The sequence below is a fragment of the Heterocephalus glaber genome, unplaced genomic scaffold (genome assembly GCF_053883595.1).
Source record: "Heterocephalus glaber isolate CG9 unplaced genomic scaffold, H.glaber_assembly_v1.0 deba00001608, whole genome shotgun sequence".
Taxonomy (NCBI): domain Eukaryota; kingdom Metazoa; phylum Chordata; class Mammalia; order Rodentia; family Bathyergidae; genus Heterocephalus; species Heterocephalus glaber.
In genome coordinates this window covers 4,516,086-4,523,032 of record NW_028258379.1, presented here as the reverse complement: position 1 = coordinate 4,523,032, position 6,947 = coordinate 4,516,086, and positions in this window count along the sequence as shown.

Genomic DNA, 6,947 nt, shown 5'->3' with positions numbered 1-6,947 from the left:
AGACCAGATGGCACTCCCAAAGCAAAGTAGCTTAGAGAGGCGTCAGTCCAGAGTCCAAGGCTCTTTTTATAGGGGCTTGCAGGGAAGTTAACAGGCGAAATTTACAGAAGAAGGAACAAAGGTTAGTGGTCTTACATTTGTATGTTAATTAGCCTGACAAGTACTGATAGTCAGCAGATGCTTTGTAGATTGTTCTATAGATAGTGGTGTCCAGAACAAAGAGTTGGATAATTATGACTGATACAGATCTTATCTAGTATCCTGGAACTAAGAAGCATCTTTATCTATTTACTCACATTCAATCACAGTTGGGGCTAGGGGAGTTTTATGATTACAGAGTTATGCAGTCCTACAACACCCACAGGATAGAGGAGGAAAGGTTTATTATGGTTCACAGTTTGTAGAGGTTTCGGTCCATAGCCAGCTGGTCCAAGGCTGGGTGATATGGCAGAAGGGAATCACAGAGAAGAAACAGTCAGTGGCATGGCAGATAGGAAGCAGCTAGACATCCTTCTTTCATTTTTTCTTTTGGGGGGGGCAGGTACCGGGGATCAAACTCAGGACCTTGTGCTTTTGAGGCAGGAGTGGTGTCCCTGAGCTAAATCCCTGGCTCCTTTCTTTCATTTTTTTATTCCATCTGGGCTACAAGCCTGTTGGTTGGTGTCACACCCACACCAGGGTGAGTCCTCCCTTTTCAGTAAGTCCATCATATACAACCAGAACTATTCTAAACTAATCAGCAGACTAACCCGTTATCACACACCATGATTCAGTCACTCCCAGAAGCCCCACCTATGAGCACATGAGGCTTTGGGAGTACATCTAGATATAAACCATAACATTCTGCCCCAGGGCACATTCCTTTATACAAAATATATTTAGTCTATCTCTAAGAGTTGTCAAAGTCTGAACAAGTTCAGCATTGCTGGAATGTCCAAGTCCAAATTCTCTGAGGTTTAAGGCAAACTCAGCTTTGAGCACCTATACTAATGGTGGTGAACCTATGGTACGTATATTGTTTGTTTTTCTTTTAAAACAAAAGATGTTAATGTATGAGTTGCTGTTTCTAAACTGGAACCTCAGTATTCAGGTTTAATTGCAGTGTTGGCACTTTGAGATAAATAGATGGGTTTTGGGTTGCAGTTTGGACACTTGTCTCTAGAAGATTTTGCACCACTGTGGGTCTATACTAATGAAAATAAAGTTAAAAATGGTCTAACATACAATGGAACAGGATAAATATATTTACTCCAAAAGTGAAAAATAGGCAGATAGAAGGAAATGGAACGAAAGCCAGACCAAAATCCATCAGGGCAAATATTAAATCTCATTTTTCTATGTTCAGCACATGGGGCAATCTGTGATGTGAACTCCAAAGGGCTTGTGCGGCTCCACCCCTATTTCACTACCAGTGGTTTTTGCCCTCAGGGACTCTCTCTTGGCCCAGATTTGCTAAATCCTCATGGATTTTCTCAGACGTTCTGCATTTCTGACTTCTCCGAACTGGAGTCTCCACTGCACCTACACATTCACACTCACAGCTTCACACACTGCCCCCTCAGGGCCACATTGTCTGACTTCTCAGGCCTTCTTCTGAAGTCTGGGTGGAATTCATCCTGACCCCAGAGCTCTTACATTCTGCATGCACCTAAAACTGGCACCATGTAGATGACACCAAGGTCTGCCATCAGCTGGAGCAGTAGTAACCAGGGTTTCTTTTCTGTAGGCTGTAGGGGTCACATGCCTAGATTATTGATCACTGAAATCCCAATCCTGAGGAATAAATTCCCTCATCCATCACCATTCTGGAACATGATGTGCTAGGCTCTCTTCTCAAAGCAGTCTTACACCTTTGCAATTTTGAGGCTGCAAAGGGTGGAGTCCTGCTGGTTCTTGTGATACTCTCAGACCATCTTTTCTATTGTCTTGTTCCAAAGTACTTCTCTTTTTAATGCTAATCTTTTCAGCAACCAAGTTCTCCTCTGTTCCATCTGCACAGGACACAAGTTTACCAGATCTTCCTTTCTGGCCAAGCTCAAAACTTTTTAAATCATTCTGCTGGGCTGTTTGTTCTTGATTCTCAAGATGCTTGATAAAAGCCCCCAATGGTATCCATGCCACTGCCTCAACATTAAACTGGCTTGAACTTTCTTCCACCAGATTAATTAATCTGCTGCTCTTAATCTCAGTCTACTATAGTGCTCTGGACATGAGCAAAATGCAGACACATTTTCTGCCAAAGCATAACACATGTCCTACAGTCCAACTGCCAATGCAGTCCTTATTCCCAACTGAAACCTCCTGAGCCTAGTCCTTATTGGCTGCATTTCTATCAGCATTCTGGTCTCTGGTCTCTGAACCATACCTCCCATCACAGCATTCTCCAGCTGCTTCTCCAGCTGGCATCTCCAGACCTTTCCAAACTCTTCTCAAAAAGCAGTTCCAAAGGCTTCTGATTTTATTTTATTTCATTTTATTTGGTACCAGGGATCAAACTCAGGACCTTGCACTTGCTAGGCAGATTTTGTGCCACTGAGCTACATCCCTGGCACTTAGTGATTTTAAAATGGACCTTGAATGATGTGTAGCCTTGCCTTGCTGCTAAGGAAGGTTGCCTAGGTCACTAGATAACAGGAATGTCTTAGAGGCTTCTCCAGCCTAGGGCCCAAGGCAGAAACCCTCTGAGCCATATACTTGACACTACCAGTCTCTAGAGGTGATCTATTTTTCAGGCACAAATGCTCTAATTTGATTGTTGACCTATTTTCCTCCCTCTCTTTCAAGGAACTAGAAAGTAGTGGTTTAGATCTCTTGATTATTGGTTTTTCTAGCAATATTTCTTTCTCTAAACATGATCAGTTACAGCTGAAATCAACTGTAACTTGTGTTTGGGAATACCTATGGAGGTAGGAGATGAGTTTCCTGGGGAAGATAGGGCCACTGAGCTGATAAAAGGTGGCTAGTCCAGGCTGGGCCTATCTTCCAGTTTCCTCCAGACAGTGCCACCTGCTCTGGACTGAGTCACTTCAGGATGCCTTGAGGATTTATGAATCAAGCAGAAACTCACAGGGATGAGGGTTTGTTTCTCTTGTCTCAGATGGGGAACTCCATATCTGAACCTCTCCTTTGGAATGTAGTCTTGAGAATTTTTTTTTCTTTTTTGGTACCAGGGATCGAACTTGGGTCCTTACGCTTTCAAGACAGGCGGCGTAACCACTGAGCTAAATCCCCAGCCAATGGAATGTAGTCTTAAACATTGGAAAATGTTTGATCCTCACATACTGAGAAAGAGCGGTTTACTATTTTTCTGCACCTGCACATGGCCTACCGACCCTGCAGAGGGAATTATTGATTATGATGCTTTTTCACATCTAGAATCATACTGTAAGAAAGAGGGAAAATGATCAGAACTGCCTTATGTTCAGACTTTCTTTGCATTAAAAAATAGTCCTTGTCTGTGTTCAAAATGTAAATGTAAGCCACAGGAAAGCCAGACACCTCTGGGCCCTATCACTCAGGTTTCTCACCCTTGCCTTTTGGAACCTAAGAATGGGGCTTCCCAGGCTACCTTAGTCAGAATCCCACCTACTGTTACTAAACCTGAGGATGAGGTTTCCAAGCCCTACCTACTATTGGTAAGTCTAAGGCTTTTCCCACTTGTCTTTTGGAGCCTGGGATCCCTCCTCCTTATCCTTTAGAGCTTAGGGGTGAGGCTTCTAGGCCAGCTGTAATTGAACCCTCTATGGGGCTATATACATCCTTAGCTAATTTTATTCAAGCCCCTCAAGGACAATATCCTTAACAAGATGTAAATAGTGATTTCAGACATGATCATGTCCATGTTCCCTCTTCTCTCAGAGAATTCAAATAGATGAAAAAATACCTAGGAAAATTTTCAGATGATACTCATAAGTACATTGATATCTTTAGGGGACTTACTCAGATCTTTGAACTAGACTGGAAGGATGCAATTTTACTTTTAATTCAAAGATTGACTTCTAAAGAAGTACAAGCAACATTATGAGCTGCTATTACATTTGGAGATGAATACCATCTTGTTAATTTAAGAGGCCTAGAAAAGAGTCAGCCATGGAAACTGCTGGTTTCTACTGGAGCCCAAGCAGTGCCTATACAGGATCCCTACTGGCCTACCAACTATATAGGAGATTGGAATAGAAGGTATCTTCAGTTTTGTATTCTTGAGGGCCTAAAAAAGATGAGATCTAAGACCTTCAATTATCTTAAATTATCAACTATTCAACAGGAGGAAAGGAAAAACCCCTGTGCCTTCTTAGATCACTAACAAGAGGCACTGATAAAACATACATTCCTAAAATGGAGAAACTAAAAATGAGGAGAGTGCAGCCTCTGATGAAACAGAAAAGAAAGAAGCCAAATTGGATTAATCACACACCATGTTTTATCACTGCTCCCTGTCTCCTGTCTTGTACAATCCAGAGGAATATTTTTTATCAAATATTTTGTAAATGCAAGTTTTTAGTAGCTTTAGAAACATTTTTTAAAAGGAGGGAATCCCACTTCATCACTTTTTTTGAGGGGGTGGTGGTACCAGGGATCAAACTCGGGGCCTTGCACTTGCGAGGCAGGCAGCAGAACCGCTGAGCTAAATCCCTGGCCCAGCCTCATTACATATGTTAAGTGTAAACGATTTTTTTAGAGGTGAAATCATTTGCTGGCTGTTTATTTTTCGGTACAACCTGAAAATAGTGGGATATTGAATTATGTCAGGCTTTGACTGTCTTGTGTGTCAGCTTAACATTCCATAAGTGGGGGTTAGTTTTATATCCTGCAATATAAAGCATACTAAATGGCGATTTGAAGTCATAGCCATGCATTTAATATGTCTTGGATATTTAAAATAACTTCTATTCCTATGTTGTTTTTAGTAGAATTGTTTCCTAAAGAAAACTACTTCCTGATCATTGCCCAGTCAGAATAGTGTGTATTCTGTAACATCTTTTTTGGTCATGGTAGTTCAGTTTCCCTAATGTTGTTAATGTGCTGTGAAAGATTGAAAATTTGAATATGTGGTATAAATGATATGAAATTGTGAATTGGTGGGACTTAAATAACACTTTATCAGCGTTTGAAGATACTGGTACTTAATCCTCTTATGGAAAATTTGCCTCCAAATTTGAAGCTGGAAAGTAACTGGAATAACTAAAAAAGAAACAATACATGGTTTTTTAGATTTTTCAGTACCTGTGTTACAAATTGTGTACAAAGTGAAGTGTCTGTAATGATCCTCAACACAACCAATAAAATCTCAAATATGGAAAAAAAAATATGTCCCTAGCTCCTGCCTTGGTAGGACAGATTGTTCTTAAAGACAAGTTTATTAGATGGTGAGCCCCAAATAATAGGAAAAGTTACAAAAGATGGCTTCTGGTCCAGATAGCTCCCTTGATACTTTTTTTTTTTTATTTTTATTTTTTTTTGGTACCAGGGATCGAACTCAGGTCCTTGCACTTGTGCAGCAGGTGGGGAAACCAATGAGCTAAATCCCCAGCCCTCCCTTGATACTTTAGTGAGAATTACCTCCTCAGTATTCTATAATCGAGAGCAGGAGGAGGCTAAGGGGAGAAAACAGAAGAATCAAGAGAAGGTGACAGATTTATCAGCAATGCCTAAAGAAATAGAATATAGGTCTGATCCTCGAGGCTCCAAGAAGAGCTCAATGACTACTAACCTGTTACCACTGTGGAATCCCAACACTTGGGAGGCTGAGGCAAAAAGATTGTCATGAGTTTGAGGCCAGCCTGGACTACATAGTGAGTTCAAGGCCAGCCTGAGCTACACAGCGAGACCCTGTCTGGAAAAAAAAAAAAAAAAAAAAAATAAGCCTCCTGGACCATACCTTAATTGCAAAGGTGATCACTGGAGTTTGGAGTGCCTTTTGAGGCAAAGTTTCCAGAGCTCAGATCCAACTTACCAGCTGGTCCATCAAGACTGAAGGGCCCTGGGGCACTCTCTGCCTTCTCCTTCTGGCCAGACTATCATCTTCACAGAGGAGCCCAGGTAATCATGATTATAGAGGGAAAAGAAATCATTCTATTGCTGGACACTGGTGAATATCTCTCAGTCCTTCTCTTCAACCCTGGACTTCCTTCCAGCCATCATACCCCAGTAAAAGGAATCTCTGGAGAGGAAGTAACTTGCTATTTCTCACAACCCTGAGGCTGTAATTGGATGGCCTTCTTTTCAACCATTCCTTTTTAATTATGCCTGAAAGTCCAGTTCTTCTCCTTGGGAGAGATATTCTATCTTGTTTAACTACTGTAATATATGTGCACCCAGGTCAGATATGCTGCCTTCTCCTTGTAGAGACAGAAATAAATCCTGAAGTATGAGCAACTAAAGGTAGAATAGGTAGAATGATGAAAGCTACTCTGGTACAAATACATCTCAAAGATCCTATTTTTTTCCTCACCAAAGACAATATCATCTAAGGCCTGAAGTAAAAAAAAAAAAAAATTTTGCCTATAATTGACAAGAGCACAAGGTTTATTTAAAGTCTGTAATAGCTCATGTAACTCTCCAATCTTGGGAGTTCGAAAACCTAATGGAGGGCCGGGGATTTAGCTCAGTGGTTCCGGCGCCTGCCTCGCAAGCGCAAGGTTCCAAGTTTGATCCCTGGTACCAAAAAAATAAAATAAAATAAAATAAAAACCTAATGGAGAATGGAGGTTGATACAGGACCTTAGATTAATAAATGAAGCAGTAGTGCCAGTGAGCCTGATAGTACCTAACCCATGCACTCTCCTCTCTAGATCCTGGAAGATGCCAGTGGTTCTCTTGTAAGATTTAAAAGAGGCCTTCTTTTGTATTCCTTTGCATACAGATTCTCCCAGTTTCTCTTTGCCTTCAAAAATCTTCATGACTAGGCATCTCAGCTGATGTGAACTGTGCTTCCTCAAAGATTCAGA